This window comes from Vipera ursinii, assembly GCF_947247035.1.
Source record: "Vipera ursinii genome assembly, chromosome: W".
In the NCBI taxonomy this organism is placed as follows: domain Eukaryota; kingdom Metazoa; phylum Chordata; class Lepidosauria; order Squamata; family Viperidae; genus Vipera; species Vipera ursinii.
In genome coordinates, this window is record NC_139522.1 from 32,458,610 (window position 1) to 32,479,813 (window position 21,204).

Genomic DNA, 21,204 nt, shown 5'->3' on the forward strand with positions numbered 1-21,204 from the left:
GATAATCACAATGAGGTGGTCACTGACCTCGAGCCAGACATCCTAGAATGTGAAGTGAAGTGGGCCTTAGAAAAGCTGAGCAACAACAAAGCTAGTGGAGGTGACAGTATTCCAGCTGAGCTGTTCAAAATCTTAAAAGACGATGCAGTAAAAGTGCTACACTCAATTTGCCAGCAAATTTGGAAAACTCAACAGTGGCCACAGGATTGGAAAAGATCAGTTTACATTCCAATTCCAAAGAAAGGCAGTGCCAAAGAATGTTCAAACTATCGCACCATTGCACTCATTTCTCATGCTAGTAAAGTTATGCTTAAAATCCTACAAGCTAGACTCCAGCAGTATGTGGATCGAGAACTACCAGAAGTACAGGCAGGATTTCGAAGAGGCAGAGGAACTAGAGATCAAATTGCCAACATACGCTGGATCATGGAGAAAGCTAGAGAGTTCCAGAAAAACATCTACTTCTGCTTCATTGACTATGCTAAAGCCTTTGATTGTGTGGATCATAACAAACTGTGGCAAGTTCTTAAAGAGATGGGAGTACCAGAACATCTTATTTGTCTCTTGAGAAACCTATATGCGGGCCAAGAAGCAACAGTGAGAACTGGACACGGAACCACTGATTGGTTCCAAATTGGGAAAGGAGTCCGGCAAGGCTGTATACTGTCGCCTTGCCTATTTAACTTATATGCAGAGCACATCATGAGAAAGGCAGGGCTAGATGAATCAAAAGATGGAATTAAGATTGCTGGAAGAAATATCAACAACCTAAGATACGCAGATGATACCACTCTAATGGCAGAAAGTGAAGAGGAACTGAAGAGTCTCTTGTTGCGAGTGAAGAAGGAGAGTGCAAAAGTTGGGTTGAAACTAAACATTAAGAAAACCAAGATCATGGCATCCGGCCCTCTCAATTCCTGGCAAATAGATGGGGAAGAAATGGAGGTAGTGACAGATTTTATTTTCCTGGGCTCCAAGATCACTGCAGATGGGGACTGCAGCCAAGAAATTAAAAGACGCTTGCTCCTGGGGAGGAAAGCCATGGCAAATCTAGACAGCACACTAAAAAGCAGAGACATCACCCTGTCAACAAAAGTGCGTATAGTCAAGGCTATGGTCTTCCCAGTTGCAATGTATGGCAGTGAAAGTTGGACCATAAGAAAGGCTGAGCGCAAAAGAATTGAGGCCTTTGAACTCTGGTGCTGGAGAAGACTCCTGCGAGTCCCTTGGACTGCAAGGCGATCAAACCGGTCAGTCCTAGAGGAGATCAACCCTGACTGCTCTTTAGAAGGCCAGATCCTGAAGCTAAAACTCAAATACTTTGGCCACCTAATGAGGAGGAAGGACTCACTGGAGAAGAGCCTAATGCTGGGAAAGATTGAGGGCAATAGAAGAAGGGGACGACAGAGAATGAGGTGGCTGGATGGAGTCACTGAAGCAGTAGGCGTGAGCTTAAATGGAGCCCAGAAGATGGCAGAGGACAGGAAAGCCTGGAGGAACATTGTCCATAGGGTCGCGATGGGTCGGACACGACTTCGCAACTAACAACAACAACAACAAAATCAACAAAGCTCCTTTGAAATGTTAAAGAGGTTATTCACCTCAAGAAGGTGAATAAAACAAGATAGTATAGTGATGGATGAAAGGAAGTTGTTACAATGAGTCTTTTGGAAGTAAAGGTTCAAAGAAGATCTTTTTGACTTCAAAGACTGACTTAAGTTTCTTAAAAAGTGGGGGGACATGTATCGAGAAAAGAAAGTATAAATACTTGCTTTGAAACTTGCTCAGTGCGCTCTTCGAACCCAATCCAACTTGGGAAGGGTCTAAGAGGCCACGTTTGCAAACGTCTTTTTTATTATTATTAATTTTCTTTATTATTTTCAATTTCTTTTCAATAAATCTTTGTTTTTGTTAACCAGACTTGTCTTTGAGTTGTGAGTATCAAATTTTGGGTTTTTACATCTCACAATCTTGGCGCCCAAACGTGGGGCTTGAAAGAGCCTCTAGGGAGGAGCTGTTCTCAGTAAAGTCCAGGGGCGCGCCTGTTGATTTGAACTGCCTGGAGTTGTCTGAGATCTAGCTTCCCATTGCAGGCTCCGAGCCAAACTAAATTAACAATTCTGGTCTACCAAATCAAAGAATAGGAAAAAGGAAGAGAGTCAACAACTGAGGCCCAGGACCAGGTAACCCAGTGCACTGGCCCAGGTAAGAAACTTTTGCCCCGAAGGAGGGAAGCACGCAATTGTACCTGGGTGGTCAGGAGAGCGATTGTGGGAGGTTTCTGCGATAATGGCTGTGTGAGTGTGATGGGCTGTGTTCTGGGAACACTGGTAAGTCCAAAGCGAGTGCGGACCTGAAAGGTTGCATTTCCTTAACCCGCGAGGGGAAAGGACAGCCTGAAGGGAAGCGAACTGGTGTTGAAAATTTTGAGTGGCCATAAGATCGAGAACCTCAGGGAACCATAATCAGGGAAACTCTCAAAGAAGATGGGCAATTGTTGTAGTTGTTGTTGTAAACCTAAAGAAAAGAAAATTCAGAGAAATAAAAGCAAGTTTTTCTTCTATCTTTTTCTTTTAATCTAGCTCTTTGGATCTGTGTATATATGTCTGTCTGTGTTGTTCTGTGTTATTTCCAAGACTTGGAAGAGGGTCAAAATCCTCTCTGATAACACCAAACAAAAAGGCCTTATTTAACAATGTATGGTTTGTCTGGAGAAAGTATGAAATGAAATTTTTGTATGTGAAATTGTTTATGCAAGCAGTCAGAATGGAAGTGAATGAGTTAATTTGCTGATATGTAAATGTGTGTTAGCCTTCAAACATCACTCACCCCCACAAGTCCCAGGCTGTGAAAGGAATAGTAAATTGCAGATTTTATTGTTGTAAAAGTAAATGAAAAAAACAACAATGAGACAAGTTTCATGGACAATGTGTGAGAGAATTTATGGAAAATGCATGTGAAGGACAGCAAAAAATTTAGTGGTGAGATTTTTGTAAAATTTCTTTTACTCCTGTCTCTTTCTCTTCCCCCCTCCCCTGGAGAGAGAGAGAGAGAGAGAGAGAGAAGGAAGGGCTGGTCATTTTAACCATTTTTTTCTGCTTAGAATTCTGGTCTGAGGAAGGGGGTGTGTGTGAAATGTAATGCCCACTCTTGCAGTTTCAGCTTGTAAATTCTTTTTTTTGAAAGAGGATACAGTAATTGTTGGACAATTTTTTTTGGAAATCTTTGAGTTTTAGAAATTACTCTAATTTTTTTGTGGAGGTTTTTTTTTATGTTTTTGTGTCTGTGTGCAGGACACCTTGATGGAAGGTGATATCTGGGAGAATTGGGGGAATTACAATCCTGTCCTTGTTTGGAAAAGGGAAGCGAGTTGGCAATACCACCTTTTCAGAAAATTCAAATTGACTATACTGAATTACCAAAAGCAGGAAAAATAAGGTTTTTGCTTGTCATAGTGGATCATTTAACTCGATGGGTAGAAGCTTTTCCATGTGTGAATGCAAATGCTAGCACCACGGGTAGAATATTGTTAGAAAACATAATACCCAGGTATGGTCTTCCTGAAGTAATAGACAGTGACCAGGGGACGCATTTTACGGCAAGGGTAGTAAAATTAATTAATGAGGCCGTGGGAATAAAATGGGATTATCACACAGCTTGGCACCCCAGTAGTTCTGGGATTTCTGAACATGCTAATGAAAAATTAAAACAAACTTTGATTAAATTAATGGAGGAAACAAATTTACCCTGGAATAAATGCCTCCCCTTGGCCTTATTAAGGATACGAACACAACCATGTAAAGATATTGGATTGTCATCATTTGAACTCATGTTTGGAGTACCTTATATGGGGAGGGAGGGATTGCCACGAGTTGAACTGAAAGATAAAATAATAGAATATGTACTTAAGCTGTCCAGATGTTTTTCTCTCTTGCGACAGAAAGGCATTCTTGCTCAAACTCCACCCTTGGACTTTGCAGTACACCGATACAAAGCAGGGCAGTGGGTGTTGATAAAAGCCTGGAAAGATGAAAAACTAACTCCAACTTGGGAGGGACCTTACATCATCTTGTTAACTACTGAAACAGCCATCCGGACAGCTGAAAGAGGTTGGATTCATTACTCCCGAGTGAAAGGGCCCGTGCCAGCCCCAGAGAGGTGGAAGGTGGAATCTCACCAAGGAGATCCACTGAAGTTAAAGCTTCGAAGGACCTAACAGACTCTTGACAGAAGGAGGGGTAAAAGAGACATAAGGACTAAAACATTGCATTTTTTTTATGCTTCCACTCCCAGAGAAAAGCCAAGATTGGGAAAAATCCAATATCTCCATATCTCCGGGAGGTGCTGGTTTTGTAAGTGCCTTTGTGGATGTTGTTGTTGCTCCTATTATATTGATTGCATTTTATGTACGGGGTGTAAGATAGAGTGTGATATTAAGAGCATAGAGGATGTACTGGAATGTTACTGGGTGGTACTTGGGAGTTCTTCTTATTATACTCTTAAAACCTGTCCAACCACTAGAACCATGTACGCAATGTGTAAAAATGACAAAAAGGGAAGGGAAAATTGAGAAAACAATGATTCCTGAATGTTTACAAACTAACTTAACAGACTGCATTTAAAATGACACACAATATAATATAAGCGTTGTCACACCAACATAGGAGTAGAATGTTATGACCCAAAAGCAATAGGACCAGTAACTGCAAAAATGTGGGTGTATGCTTATAAGGGAGGGGTAGGTGCAATTCAGATGTTCTCATTAAGTCAAATCAGACGAGGTTACATAGCCCATAATGAAACCAGGGGCGGAACTAGTGTGGGGGTGTGCTTTGATGCTTGCCAAGCTATTAATAATGGACAAGGATCTGATAACTCGTTTGGGGTGAGATGTGAAAACTTAGAGTGGGAAAGAAATTATATAAAAAAAGGAAGTATTTATTTCACAAAGTGCACATATCAAGTGTAGTACCTGTTGCCTTTACTCCAAGCTATGATTATTGGTATACTACTACGGTCCCAAATGAGAGAAGTATAGGTCCAAAGGAAGTGAATATTAGTATCAGAAGTACCAGGACTGATTGCACTCAAGGAAAATGTAACCCAATGTGTATACATATAAATCAGTCATTAGAAAAAGGAATTCAATATAAGGACTTTGGAATAGGAATTGATGGAACTGGAAAAGACCCATGGGGGTGGCTAGTATTAAAAATAGAAACAACTAAAATAAAACCAATACGCAAGAGTATCTTTTGGTCATATTATCAGGAATTCGAAAAATTAGAATTACCTGAATTTCCTAAGAAAACAGTGAATATGTTTGTACAATTGGCTGAAGAAATTGCAAAAACTCTAACAGTAAGAAATTGTTTTGTTTGTGGAGGAACAAATATGGGAGAACAATGGCCATGGGAAGCTCAAGAATTAAAACATGACATTGTGGTGGAAATGTGGAAAAATAAAACTCTCAAGTTCACAAAAGGAAAAGAGGGAACATGGGCATTAACCACAAATTTAGTAGGGAAAATATGTTATGAGAGGCAAAGAAAGAATAGGACAATCGCAGTAGGGGACATGATTTGCTTGGCTGTATGGAACAATGACAGTTGGTGGGGAGGAAGTGGAATATCAAAGAAAGAGACATTAAGTGAAATAACTGAGATGGCTTATTTAAAAGATCCTGAAAACGACACCCTGGACTGGGTAGCCCCGGAAGGTATGTATTGGATATGTGGAAAATATGCCTATGGGTATCTACCCAAGGGGTGGTATGGATCTTGTATCTTAGGAATAATAAAGCCAAGTTTTTTCCTCCTTCCCATCGAACAAAAACAATCGCTGGGACTAACTGTATATGATGATTTATCAGATAAAGTCCGAAAGAAAAGAGCCATACAACCAAGCAATATGAAAATTGGAACCTGGAAAGATGATGATTGGACTCCAGAGAAGATCATCAACTATTATGGACCGGCAACATGGGCGGAAGATGGCACTTTAGGTGCCAGAGAGCCCATCTATATTCTAAATAGGGTAATTAGGCTACAAGCAGTGCTTGAAATAATTACAAATGACACTGTAAGTACTCTAACGCATTTAGCTAAGGAAAGTGTAAAGTCTCGAACTTACATTATGCAGAATCGGTTAGCCTTAGACTACTTATTAGCTCAAGAAGGAGGTGTGTGTGGAAAATTTAATCTGAGCAATTGCTGCATTGAAGTAGATGAAAGTGGTATGGTAGTAAAGGAAATTACAGACAAAATGATAAAATTAGCTCATGTCCCAGTCCAAACCTGGAAGGGGTTGACCTTAGATGGGGTAAATAATTGGTTTGGAGGGTGGTTTGCAAATTGGAAAGAACTAGCAAAATTTGCAATACTAGGATTCTTGGCTATTATGTTTTTACCATGTTTGATTCCTCTCATACAAATACTAATAAGACGAACAATGAAAAGTATGACCTTAATAACATCTTCAGTTGAAAATGGGAAAAAAGAAACAATGTTAATAATGAAGGTAGGAAAACAAGGGTTGGGGAAAGAAGATTCAGAATACAATAACTTGCTTCCACACAAATTAGGAAATGATGAATTCCTAAAAGTATAAAAGAATAATTCAGGTAGAAGAGAAAAAGGGTGGAATTAAAGGGAAAAAAAAGGTTATTCTTTTATAAATGGTACCAAATGTAACATCAAATGTAACACCAATGAATTGTATCAAATGTAACACTAAGATGTGGGGCTATCTACAGTATTTCCTGCTTAGACAGAGAATTCACACATGGTAAATCAACAAAGCTCCTTTGAAATGTTAAAGAGGTTATTCACCTCAAGAAGGTGAATAAAACAAGATAGTATAGTGATGGATGAAAGGAAGTTGTTACAATGAGTCTTTTGGAAGTAAAGGTTCAAAGAAGATCTTTTTGACTTCAAAGACTGACTTAAGTTTCTTAAAAAGGGGGGGGACATGTATCGAGAAAAGAAAGTATAAATACTTGCTTTGAAACTTGCTCAGCGCACTCTTCGAACCCAATCCAACTTGGGAAGGGTCTAAGAGGCCACGTTTGCAAACGTCTTTTCTTTTTTTTTATTAATTTTCTTTATTATTTTCAATTTCTTTTCAATAAATCTTTGTTTTTGTTAACCAGACTTGTCTTTGAGTTGTGAGTATCAAATTTTGGGTTTTTACATCTCACATATGTATATATCTAGAAATCCTGGCCCAATGGAGAGGGGCGAGGTGAGTCCAGAACACCCGGCAAAAAGCTGTTGGCGGCTGCGGCATCTGCTGCCCGCTTTCCTCCGTAGCCCGCGCCCTATTCATGTCACGCGCTTTTCAGCTGCCAAGATGTATTCAGAGGCCGAGCCATATCATTGTGTGTGCCTTCTAACCTTTCAGGTCAGCTTCCAAAAGGCACCGGGGGAAGGGAAGGGAAGGGCCCCTCGTCACGTGACCCTGGGGGTGCCAATGTCCTTCCACGAGAGGGCTAACCGGAGCCTGGTAGCAGCAAGACAGCGCCTCGGTGAACCCCAGCCATGCAGAAGGCCAGCTACTACGACACCTCCCCGCTCTTTGGGACTTACTTCTACCCGGGGGCTAACGGCTTCGGTTACGAGGGCCCTTCTCTGCAACCCTTCCAGCCCGTGGCTCACGTGGAGAGCGATCACCAGCGGCCTGCCTGCACCCTCCAGTCTCTGGACAAAGCGGCCCCGCTGGCCAAGGCGAAGGACCTGAATGAGAGCTGCCTGTGCCCCAGCTTGCCTCAGGAGCATCACCCGCCCCCGCCCGTCTCGCCACCCACCAACCCCATCACCACCGGCAGCGGCAGTATCACATCCAACACCACCCGCGGCAGCAATAACCATAGCCAATCGGGGGTGGTCAAAAGTGTCCCCAGCAAATCCAGCCTGGCCTCTAGCAATGCAGCCCTCACCAAGCTGATTTTCCCCTGAATGAAAGAGTCGAGGCAAAACGCCAGGCAGAAAAACAGCTCCCCCTGTGCAGGTATTTTCTGCTTTTGGAAATAGCCCCACACTTCCCCATGCACCTACAGTGCTCTCTGCATGCACACAAGCAGGCTCAGTTTGGTTAGACAGCTGGGTGTGGGGTGTAGGAAAGATGTGGTGGATGAGTACAAGCTAGTGCAATATTCTCCTGCTGAAGGGTGGGCAGTGCCAGGCACTGTTTGCAGTGACATGTTTTCCCCTCCCTTGTCTGAAGGTTCTAGACTGGGAACCCAGCCCACTTGGCCCTCGAAGAACATCATTTAACTTAGGGCAGCAACCTGGGTGGAACAACAATCCACATTCATTGGAGCCAGCAGAGCTATGCTGGCTCAGGGTGATGAGGTGTGTGTGTTCCTGTTCCACATATCTGGATTAGAAGAAAATGGATGATCAAGATAGCTCAGAAAAAGGACCTGCTTGGAAATTTGAACACAATGGAAAAGCTTGTTACAGAAGTGAGAGGTGGCTTGCAACAAAGAATACAACAAGGTGTGGGTAGAATTTGTGAATTGTGCATGAAAGCAGCAGGGCAAAAGTTTAAACTTTGACTTAGATGTAACTGTAAGCTGCCCAGAGTTACCCTATGGTAAAATGGGTGGCCAATAAATTAAATAAATAAACAAATAAACAAATGAATAAAATAAAGTTGGCAATGGAGGAGGAACAGGTTCTTCACTTCAATTCCTTATATTAACAACATCCCTCCTACCTCCATTCCTTTAATACTAATCACACATGATGATCAGTATCAGCTACTTACACTGGAGTAATGTTCTGTCTCTCACACCTACACCCATGCAGAGGTTCTGCCACTAGTAAAATTGGGACTCAAAGCACTTCCCTTTTTGATGTCCATAAAGTTAACTTCCAATAGTCCCAGCTGTTGGGCACAATGTAGGTTTCTATAGGTGAGAACAACATTTTGTAATACAGGTAGTCCTCCACTTACAACCACAATTGAGCCCCAAATTTCTGTTGCTAACCAAGACAATTGTAAAATGAATTTTGCCCCATTCTACAAACTTTCTTGCCACAGTTGATAAGTGAATCACTGCAGTTTTTTAAGTTTTTAAGTTAGTAACACACTTAAGTGAATCTGGCTTCCCCATTGACTTTGGTTGTCAGAAGGTTGCAAAAGGTGGTCACATGAATCCAGGACACTGCAACTGTCATAAATACATGACAGTTGTCAAGCGTCCAAATTATGATCACATAGGCACAGGGATGCTGCAAGGGTTGTGTGAAAAATGGTCATAAGTAACTTTTTCAGTGCCCTTGTAACTTTGAACGGTCACTAAACAAATGGCTATAAGTCAAAGACTACTTGTACTCCCTATTAAAAGAAAAAAATAAACCTCCTCTCTAAAGGTAAAACACAATTGAATCAGAAAATTTGCAGTCCTCTTTGTCTCATGACAAGGAGGCTTGCTGGTTTTGTTTAGCTGCAGGAGCATTCCTGATGACTCTCCAAACTACTTCTATACACCCTTCCATCATTGAACCCTGTCATCTCCTTCCTCAGTGTGCTGGATCTACAGGTGAAACTCGAAAATTTAGAATATCGTGCAAAAGTTCATTTATTTTAGTAATGCAACTTAAAAGGGGAAACTAATATATGAGATAGACTCATTACATGCAAAGCAAGATAGTGCAAGCCGTGATTTGTCATAATTGTGATGATTATGGCTTACAGCTCATGAAAACCCCAAATCCACAATCTCAGAAAATTAGAATATTGTGAAAAGGTGCAATATTCTAGGCTCAAAGTGTCCCACTCTAATCAGCTAATTAAACCATAAAACCTGCAAAGGCTTCCTGAGCCTTTAAATGGTCTCTCAGTCTGGTTCAGTAGGAATCACAATCATGGGGAAGACTGCTGACCTGACAGTTGTGCAGAAAACCATCATTGACACCCTCCATAAGGAGGGAAAACCTCAAAAGGTAATTGCAAAAGAAGTTGGATGTTCCCAAAGTGCTGTATCAAAGCACATTAATAGAAAGTTATGTGGAAGGGAAAAGTGTGGAAGAAAAAGGTGCACAAGCAGCAGGGATGACCACAGCCTGGAGAAGATTGTCAGGAAAAGGCCATTCAAAAGTGTTGAGGACTTTCACAAGGAGTGGACTGAGGCTGGAGTCAGTGCATCAAGAGCCACCACACACAGACAGATCCTGGACATGGGCTTCAAATGTCATATTCCTCTTGTCAAGCCACTCCTGAACAACAAACAAGGTCAGAAGCGTCTTACCTGGGCTAAAGAAAAACAGACCTGGTCTGTTGCTCAGTGGTCCAAAGTCCTCTTTTCTGATGAGAGCAACTTTTGCATCTCATTTGGAAACCAAGGACCCAGAGTCTGGAGGAAGAATAGAGAGGCACACACTGCAAGATGCTTGAAGTCCAGTGTGAAGTTTCCACAGTCTGTGTTGATTTGGGGAGCCATGTCATCTGCTGGTGTTGGTCCACTGTGCTTCATTAAGTCGGGGGTCAACGCAGCTGTCTACCAGGAGATTTTGGAGCACTTCATGCTTCCTTCCACAGATGAGCTTTATGGGAATGCTGACTTCATTTTCCAGCAGGACTTGGCACCTGCCCACACTGTCAAAAGCACCAAAACCTGGTTCAATGACCGTGGGATTACTGTGCTTGATTGGCCAGCAAACTCACCTGACCTGAACCCCATAGAGAATCTATGGGGCATTGCCAAGAGAAAGATGAGAGACATGAGACCGAACAATGCAGAAGAGCTGAAGGCCGCTATTGAAGCATCCTGGTCTTCCATAGCACCTCAGCAGTGCCACAGGCTGATAGCTTCCATGCCAGGCCGCATTGAGGCAGTAATTGCTGCAAAAGGGGCCCAAACCAAGTACTGAGTACATATGCATGCTTATACTTTTCAGAGGTCCGGTATTGTTCTATGTACACTCCTTGTTTTATTGATTGCATGTAATATTCTAATTTTCTGAGATTGTGTATTTGGGGTTTTCATGAGCTGTATGCCATAATCATCACAATTATGACAAATCACAGCTTGAACTATCTTGCTTTGCATGTAATGAGTTTATCTCATATATTAGTTTCCCCTTTTAAGTTGCATTACTGAAATAAATGAACTTTTGCACGATATTCTAATTTTTCAAATTTCACCTGTAGAACATGCTTTCTTAAAACCAGACAGTCTAGGCATATCTGGCTTATCATGAGTTATGGTCTCCAATTTATAATGTCTGTTTTTTTACAGATGGCAAAATGTACTTTCATCAAATCCTGAGTTGTGTGCTATACTCTATTTTATATGCCATTAGTTTAGCATGGATGCTCACTAATACAGTATCCAACAGAGATTGTTTAATTTGTTGCAGGCATGAAGGCTACTGTTTCCCAATCTCCACCTTCTAATACCATACAAAATGGGTTTTGTCCATATATAATGTAGTCATTTAGTCCAAGTCATGTCTGGTAGGGAAATAGGTTTGTTTGGTTTGTTTGTTTGTTTTGCTTGATATTTACACTATATAATTATTAGGGATAGCAGGTTTTATAGGGGACAAAATTTGTAATAGCCACACATGTCAATGGCTCCAGATTCATTTCTAAGCAAGTTGGTGTGAAGATCCTAAATTCAAATGGAAGCAAGCGAGAATAATATTATTAGAACTAATTTCTAAATATACTAAGGTTACAATTCTCTTTTAGGTATATATTCTTTTGATGTCAGTGAGGTTCCTTTCTTAATATAAAGAGTTTAATTTGAGGAATAAACTTCTTATAGCCAATTCTCTATACCAAGTGATTTTGAATCAGCAGCACTATTCAAAGTTGAGCACTATGACACAGTTCAATTTGGATGAATAATTTGCATGAATGTGTTATTGTGCAAAAGGTACAGAGCTAAATTCATGCTAGAATTAAGAGAGTAGCCAGATTAATATGTTTGAACATGTTAATATGGTCCTACTAAAAGGCAATAGGTAGAATCCCAGTGTGGCATCTATTTGCCTGGAGGCATCACATCACATTTAAAAAACCTTTCAATTAAAAATGAATTGAAAATTGGCATGCTGCATGAGCAAAGTACCATCCTCCAGCATCACCTTTATTAACACCAATGCCTTTGGGCCCCAGTGGACTCCATTAGGTTGTTTTGTTTTTGTTTTTTAAGAAAATAAAAATGATAGGTGGCTGTAGCCCAGTACTATTTCTGGATGCATGTCCACTTGCCCAGAGTAAGGACAACAGCAAACAAAGGTAAGTAGGAAGCACCCTACAGGGAAACATCCACAATGAATGGAGGGTAGCATTCTGATAAATCTGTGTTTTGTTTTCCCTCATGACAGTCATTTGGGGAAATAATAAATTCCCAAGCAGACATTCTAGGAGAGCATTCCACATCATGTTCTAAAATTTCAAATGTGCCAGTGAAAACAAAAGGTTTGGAAGCCCTTGGGACAGATTATATCCAGGTTTTCATTTAGTAGTTCCTCTTGCATATTCACAGCTTCTTTGGATTCTTGAGTAGTCTGTGCATGTTGCATTGAGTAAATACTAATGGAATCATAGCCTAGAATAACAATTGTATAAATTAGATTCAGTTTCACACATGCCTATGATTCAGAACTAAATGGAAAAGCTCTCCTTCACTGAAAAGTACAATTTTTAGGAAAGAATTTTGTAAAGGCAAGTTCGCAAACCACCTGGCCCTGACAGGCATGTGAACTCTTAGCAGTGTCCACCAAATCTGTATTAACTGCACACTCAAATACTATTTGTCCCACATTAAAACATTTTCTTGAAACTCTTACATTTTCTTTACATCTCTTCTCACTGCAAGAACACAAGAATTTTATTGCACCTTACAACAGTGGTGGGAAAATTACACATTTATTTAATAGATACTAACTATGACTTCAAATTATGTGTGTTTCACCCAGCTGTAACACATCTCTGTACAACTGTTAATGTACAAACATATCCTTGAGTGTAAGTTTGTTACAATTTAAAACTCTCCCAAATAAGGCAGAGGATAGATGTATGGTTGAAGTGGGTAATAGATTCTTGAGCAATACAATGGTTTAGTCTCATTTCAGATTGTAGATGTAGAAATCATTTGAAAAAAGACAGTTTCCATATTGCACTTGCTTCTATGGTGGGGTGATTTCTACAAGGGGGGGAGCTATTTATTACTAATGGTTTCCCCAATTGCAGTTTCAAATGATTAATCCAGTTGTATTGCCTCAAACCTCTAACACAGAGGTTTGAGGCAGTACAGTTGTTTGCTTAACAGTTGATTTTCCTTGCAAGTCAGGACTGAAGGGTTGGGGAACAATTCCCAGCTCCTTAAACCCCCCACCCAGACTATTTCCATTTACTTTAAAGCACAAAATACAGTAAATACCAGCATTTGGATCTGTATAGAAAGCTTGCTGTCCTTTCCTAAATACATCTTTTGCACTTTTTATTATAAAAATGCTTGGACTCAATCCCACAAGAAGTTCTCCTATGCAGCCCTCCCTTGGAATAAATGGGGGCTTGCAATGGGCATGTGCCTTTCAAAAGTGCAGAGGGTGTGTCTGTGTGTGCATACGCTGGAAGTTGACTTATGAGTTAAACTTCTCAAAGCAGGCAGGTACCCACTTTTGTTGACTCATTCAGACTAGCAGTCTTAATGGGCCATGGGCAGGGCAGGTACTTGATTGATTTTGCCTTGCCAACTTGTTAATTTCCTCTGAAATGGTCTCTCAAATAAATAGCCCTGGATATCTTCTCTGCATGATATGATCAATTTTTCATAAAACGGGGCAGCTTTGGAGAATAGAACTCTTAATAAATGACACAATTATGTAGTGGGAACTGGGGGAGGGTGTAGCCTTCTCACCCATCAGAGGATTTATTAAGAAGCCTGTGCATTCAATTTTCTGCATGTAAGTAATTATCTTTGATTTCATTTCTGGACCTCCTTTCCAGAAAGCTGCAGTGGTGAGAAAAGCCCTCCAGGCTCCTCAGCTTCTAAGAGGGCCCGCACAGCTTACACCAGTGGCCAGCTGGTTGAGCTGGAGAAGGAATTCCATTTCAACCGCTACCTTTGCAGGCCACGTCGAGTGGAGATGGCCAACCTGTTAAACCTCAGTGAGCGGCAGATCAAGATCTGGTTCCAGAATCGGAGGATGAAATACAAAAAGGATCAGAAGTCAAAAGGCATTGGGACATCCTCCAGGGAGCCTTCCCCCTCAGGGAGCCCGCCCCAAGCCCTGCAGGCCACTGCAGGCCTCCTGAATGCCCTGCACCCCATGACTTCAAACTATGAAGCACCATCTCCGCCCTCCTTCCACAAATTTCACCAGAATGCCTATGCCATGCCCACTGCCTACCAAAACCCCATCAAAGGATACCTCAGCCAACAGAAGTACACCAATATGGCACCCAAGTACAATTCTCATGTCTTACAGGGTAATGGGGGTGGCAACTATGCCCCCACCAATATGCAAGGAAGCCCAGTCTATGTAGGTGGCAACTACATGGATTCTCAGATGGGCTCCATCCAGCACCATCGGCCTTGCAAGGGTAATCCAACCTATACAGACCTTTCTTCTCACCATGCTTCTACTCAGGGTAGAATCTAAGAGGCACCCAAGCTGACGCATCTGTGATGAGAAGCAGGGCAGACTTGGTGGGGAGTTAATAGAGAAGGGAGGCAGACATGGGATTAGTGGGTCAGTGGACAGACTGGTTGTTTGAAACCATGGGCTCTTCCTTTGCAAAAGAGAATGGTCAACAAATATTTGTGTTGAGATCCTTTTTGAAACTCCAAATCTGTTGTTTAAGGGGCACAGTTCATTCATGCTGTGTCTTGCCATTCCTGCCAGATTGATTGGGGTGGCTTCCCTAGGGTGAAAGAGAGCTTAGGAGGCTTATCGCTAGGAATATATAGGAATACTTCCTCTTTGGAGAGGAAGTATTCCTATATATATAATACTTCCTCTTTGGAGAGGAAGTATTCCTATATATTCCTCTCTAAACGAAAGGTGAAGGCAGCTGACAACCCAGGGCCCTTCATGTGGTTGAGATAACAATCCTTGGATTATAACAAACAAACCCTAGGGCTCCTGAGCCCCTAGTTGAGCTTTAGAAGGCTCTGTTGTAAGCCCAGGCTAGGGATGGCTAGTCTTCTGCAACCCAAAAGTGCAAAAAAGTCAATATGATTGTGGGAATCAACTTCCATTTTCCTTAGTGTGAGAACTTTAAGAAATGCATCTTAAACATGCTCCATCTTTTGTGTTCTAGTCCAAGGGAATAGACAAGGGTGCAGACAAGGGTGCAGAGTAAACTTGTGCTTTCTTGGACCCACAACTCTTGCCAGTTTTGTGAATATACATGTGGGAGCCATGTTTTAACAGCTCAAGGTAACGTTTTGAATGAAGCAGACCATTTTCATGAGATACTAACTCTCCACAGGCAAGGTGGAGGTGTATTGTAAATATGGAAGCATTGTTGCAGTCTAAAGACAAGCTGAAGAACTGTCCCAACTCACTATATATACTATAGGAGGGTAACTCCATGCCTTTTACAGTTTTGGACTTTGACTTCCATCAGCCCTGGTCAGCTAATAAATAAGTTTTGTGGGAGATGCAGTCTGGATTTGCTAGATGGTAACAGATGCCTACCACTGTTGTACCACCCCTTTTTCATAACTGCTAGAATCTTAATTACTCCCAAGTAAATCTTTGTCAAGGGGAATTCCATGGAAATAATCTGAATGGCAAAAGGAGTCACCATTCTGTCTATTCACAGGTCACATTCCCAATCATGCAGGCAGTAAGCATTCTTAATGAGATTAGGAGAAAATTTTCCAATCATGTCTATGTGTCCTACACAGACCACAAAACTGCAGCCTATTTATATTCAACAGAAGATTTCCTTAAATATACAGTGGTACCTCAGTACTCATTATTCATTGGTTCCAGGAGGTACAATGAGTACCAAAAACAATGAGTACCAAACAAATTTTTCCCATAAGGAATAATGTAGTGTGTCACAAAGCAGCAAACACTGACAATTTCTAGCTTGTGCATCAGGTACCAAATAAACAATGAGTACTGAGTACTGGGACAAAATGTTTGGTTAAAAATGTGTTGAGTACCAAATCTGATGAGTTTCAAAGCATTTGAGTACCAAGGTATCACTGTAGATTGGTTATTGATACATTCATTAAGTCTTCAATTTGATAGGAAGTGTTTGGATGTATGTAAGATTGCCCCATTTAAAAGACCTGCTGAAACCACTGATTGATGGACACAATCTCCCCAAAACAAACAACTTAAGCTGCCATTTATTTCAATCCAGTTTGTGCAAGGGAATTATCTGCTGAAAGTTGTCTAGCTGTAGAATTTATTTCCATTCATTTCAAGTATTTTCTTTTCTTAGAAGTATGCAAATACTTTTGTTTACAATCATAAATGGGGTATATACAGTAGCTGTTTGGAGACAATCAGCCACACAGGAACATACATTTACAAAGACACACTTACACACAGGGATTTGGTGAAACCCATTTTGATAAGGGGAAAGGGGGATGTGAATTTCACCCCTTTTTAAAATTCCTTTTGAGAATCTATTTCAGATTTGCATTTCATACATGTATTTGTCCTGAGGTTTTGACACAAATGTTTTAAATGTAAAAAAATGCCCTGGTTTTTCTGAACCTTAGAAATCCATTGATTTCTAATCTATTTCTGTTACTTTTTTAAAAAATAATAATACAACATGCACAAAAAGCTTGGTGTGGATCTTGAATGCACCTCAATATTTCTTATATCTACTTCCTTCTCCCTTAGCTAAGTACTAATCTATCACAATTCTTAAAGGTTTATTTTACAAAGGAGAAAGAGAAATCTAAAGTATTGAATGGAAAACTGTCTTTTTCCATTCCCAGTGTATCTTCACCCGTACGCACCCCGCAACCCCCCCCCCCGCCAGTTTCCTTCACCAGCCCAACTCTCCATTATCTGCAAAAATACATTCTTACAGATTATATTCCCCTCCCTCTTTAATTCCATCAGGTTTTTTTTCAGAATTGGGCAGTGGAGTGGTTCCTTTGCCAATTAAATTTAACAGCAAAATTGTAATTGCTTATACAAATAAAAAAAATCTAACATCTGGAAGGAGAAAAATAGAGACCTCCTACTTGTCCTACCTATCAAAATGATTGCTTACCCTTCTTTACTATTTTTGTTTTAAGGTTATTATTATTATTATTATTATTATTATTATTATTATTATTATTATTATTATTGTTGTTGTTGTTGTTGTTGTTGTTGTTATTATTATTATTATTAATTTAATTTGTATACCGCCCTTCTCCCGAAGGACTCAGGGCGGTGAACAGGGCAATACATAAAAACAAGATACAAAAATTAAAAATTATTAAAAAGTAATTAAACAGTGCCCGTAATAAATTAATACAGATTAAAAGTTAGAATCCATTTATAAAATCCAACCCCAAGGTTGGTTAAAGGCTAGGGGACTCTCACATCTAATATGTCTTTGTTTTTGTTTGCATAACTTTTCTTGAACATGAACACAGGTTATATTTAATCAGAAACTGATATGTCCTCCAAATGAAAATGAAATAAAAGATCCTTTGGAGAGGGGACTTCTTTACTGGCACCTCTTCTTTGGCCTAACATTCTTTCTTGCACTTAGAGTTTACATTTTAATGGCTATATATACAGTACCAACTTTTAAAGGACACACATTGGAATACAATGGAGATGTTATAGCCTGTTTTAAACTATTTTTTCTTTTGTTGCATTATCCCCAACATTTATGTATTTATAAGAAAATTGTACCTTTCTTTTTAATATTGACTTGTTATAAAGGACTATGGTGTCTTTTCTTCAACATTGTAGAACCAAATTTTCTTCTCTATTCTTCCTGTTCTCCCGATTCTTTTTTACTTATTGTAATTTAGGGAAAATGCCAGTAGTTATCTTTGTACTTAAAATAATGTGTTTAGTTCTACTGAAGGCATGAAATCAGGCTGTAATTGTACAGGTGAAACTTGAAAAATTAGAATATCGTGCAAAAGTTCATTTATTTCAGTAATGCAACTTAAAAGGGGGAACTAATATATGAGATAGACTCATTACATGCAAAGCAAGATAGTGCAAGCCGTGATTTGTCATAATTGTGATGATTATGGCGTACAGCTCATGAAAACCCCAAATCCACAATCTCAGAAAATTAGAATATTGTGAAAAGGTGCAATATTCTAGGCTCAAAGTGTCCCACTCTAATCAGCTAATTAAGCCATAACACCTGCAAAGGGTTCCTGAGCCTTTAAATGGTCTCTCAGTCTGGTTCAGTAGGAATCACAATCATGGGGAAGACTGCTGACCTGACAGTTGTGCAGAAAACCATCATTGACACCCTCCATAAGGAGGGAAAGCCTCAAAAGGTAATTGCAAAAGAAGTTGGATGTTCCCAAAGTGCTGTATCAAAGCACATTAATAGAAAGTTATGTGGAAGGGAAAAGTGTGGAAGAAAAAGGTGCACAAGCAGCAGGGATGACCGCAGCCTGGAGAGGATTGTCAGGAAAAGGCCATTCAAAAGTGTTGGGGACTTTCACAAGGAGTGGACTGAGGCTGGAGTCAGTGCATCAAGAGCCACCACACACAGACGTATCCTGGACATGGGCTTCAAATGTCGTATTCCTCTTGTCAAGCCGCTCCTGAACAACAAACAACGTCAGAAGCGTCTTACCTGGGCTAAAGAAAAACAGACCTGGTCTGTTGCTCAGTGATCCAAAATCCTCTTTTCTGATGAGAGCAACTTTTGCATCTCATTTGGAAACCAAGGACCCAGAGTCTGGAGGAAGAATGGAGAGGCACACACTGCAAGATGCTTGAAGTCCAGTGTGAAGTTTCCACAGTCTGTGTTGATTTGGGGAGCCATTTCATCTGCTGGTGTTGGTCCACTGTGCTTCATTAAGTCGGGGGTCAACGCAGCCGTCTACCAGGAGATTTTGGAGCACTTCATGCTTCCTTCCGCAGACGAGCTTTATGGGGATGCTGACTTCATTTTCCAGCAGGACTTGGCACCTGCCCACACTGCCAAAAGCACCAAAACCTGGTTTAATGACCGTGGGATTACTTTGCTTGATTGGCTAGCAAACCCGCCTGACCTGAACCCCGTAGAGAATCTATGGGGCATTGCCAAGAGAAAGATGAGAGACATGAGACCGAACAATGCAGAAGAGCTGAAGGCCGCTATTGAAGCATCCTGGTCTTCCATAACACCTCAGCAGTGCCACAGGCTGATAGCTTCCATGCCAGGCCGCATTGAGGCAGTAATTGCTGCAAAAGGGGCCCAAACCAAGTACTGAGTACATATGCATGCTTATACTTTTCAGAGGTCCAATATTGTTCTATGTACACTCCTTGTTTTATTGATTGCATGTAATTTTCTAATTTTCTGAGATTGTGGATTTGGGGTTTTCATGAGCTGTACGCCATAATCATCACAATTATGACAAATCACGACTTGAACTATCTTGCTTTGCATGTAATGAGTCTATCTCATATATTAGTTTCCCCTTTTAAGGTTGCATTACTGAAATAAATGAACTTTTGCACGATATTCTAATTTTTCGAGTTTCACCTGTAGTTCTGCCCACATAGGCTTTTGGAATTCTTTTTTCCTTACAAGCCATCTATTTCTCTCAGATTTAAGGTTTTCATGCCACCCACATGGAAGTTTGAACTGACAAAGATTTTATGTTTTGCCTCTTTCCTCTACTGAAGATTTCCATCTCTATTTTCTAGTATAGTGGAGGCTAGAGAGAAATGCAACTTGAACAAACAAATGGCAAACAGCATTCTAGATTTTAAGATGCTCTTTTGTTTTTTATCTCTCTTATCCCCATCTCAATTTCCCACCTGCTAGCCTTCAAAATATTTTATTTTATAACTTTACCAATCAAGTCCAAATCTGTGGGAAAAAAATCATCTTTCAGATATTCTGATAAACATTCAAATTCTTTAAGTAGTGAGCAAAGCCTGGGCTGTCAGAAGTCTTTGGTGAGAAAAGATTGATCACCTTCCTCTCCCCTTCAGACTCTGTTCTTTATTCACTCAGTTTGTGGGCAACTTTAAAAAGGGGGAGGGATGGATACCTGGAAACATTCTAAGATACATCCTTAAGAACCAGTTTTTATATTTGAAAAAGGGCTTTAAAAATTAAATCTATGATCCCAGAAAGTATACATTTGAGAGGGGAGAAGAGATAAACTATGGGGAGGGAAAAAGTGTTAGAATTCTTCCCTTTATTCTTAAAGAAACTTTTTACAGATCTTTATTTAGTAAGTTATATCTTCTTTCCCCATCATCTTAAACATTCCAAGGTCTCTAAGCGGTTGCTCTAGAATGTGTTAGCTTTTGAAAGTCCTTTCAAACTGATTTGAATTGAACAGTTTGGAATATTTTTTAATCCAGATAAGTTTCAAAACAGCTGTTTCTCATGAGTTTGTTTCATTCCATTTCAGTGTGGCTGGTTGAACATGAGAAGTGTCTTTATTTTCCCTGGGGTATTTTTTCTGTATACCTGATGTCTGTCCTCTCTTTCAAAACCCCATCCCCTCCTGCCCCCCTTCATTCATTCTTTTGGATTGGGCCTGCCACTCAATCCATTTGCCAGATGAACTTAAAAGGTAAACTGTAACCATTACCACCTGCTTAGCCCCCACTATTGTCTCTTCAGTCAAACCTTCAAGAGCACCTTCCTCTGGATTTAGCTTTTGTAATCAGCACTAGAAATCTCCAAAAATCTGACAAGTGGGAGTATTACTGTTATTATTGTCATGGTTGCTATTATTATTAGCCATGATGGTGAGGTGGGGGGGGCAACCCTCTGTTTTCAACTAGGTTGGCCCTGCTAGTGGGCCAGCCAGGTCACATGATGAGGAATTGGCTGCAATTTATCCCTGTTCATCAGTTTAATGGAGCAAGGTCCCCATATGCCTGTTTTATCAGCAATATAAGATATTAAAAATAAAAAGGTGGGTAGAAGAGGGAGAGGAGATTGCAAATAATACTTATACTAAAAAGGATATAGAATATTGGAAGGACCTGAAAGATCCAGCACTCCTTCCCCACCCATTCGCATCCCCTGCTCCCTCCCTTTTGCACTGGGCCTCTGGAAAAAGCC

The 21,204-nt window shown here is 40.5% G+C and overlaps 1 pseudogene across 1 annotated transcript; it reads left to right on the top strand.

Annotated features, from left to right (window-relative positions):
- The first annotated feature begins 7,538 nt into the window (after positions 1-7,538).
- On the top strand, positions 7,539-14,651 carry LOC310648248 (homeobox protein Hox-B3-like; annotated as a pseudogene). The gene is made up of 2 exons: positions 7,539-8,007; positions 13,969-14,651. The product of its transcript is annotated as a homeobox protein Hox-B3-like (transcript).
- The last annotated feature ends 6,553 nt before the right edge of the window (positions 14,652-21,204 follow it).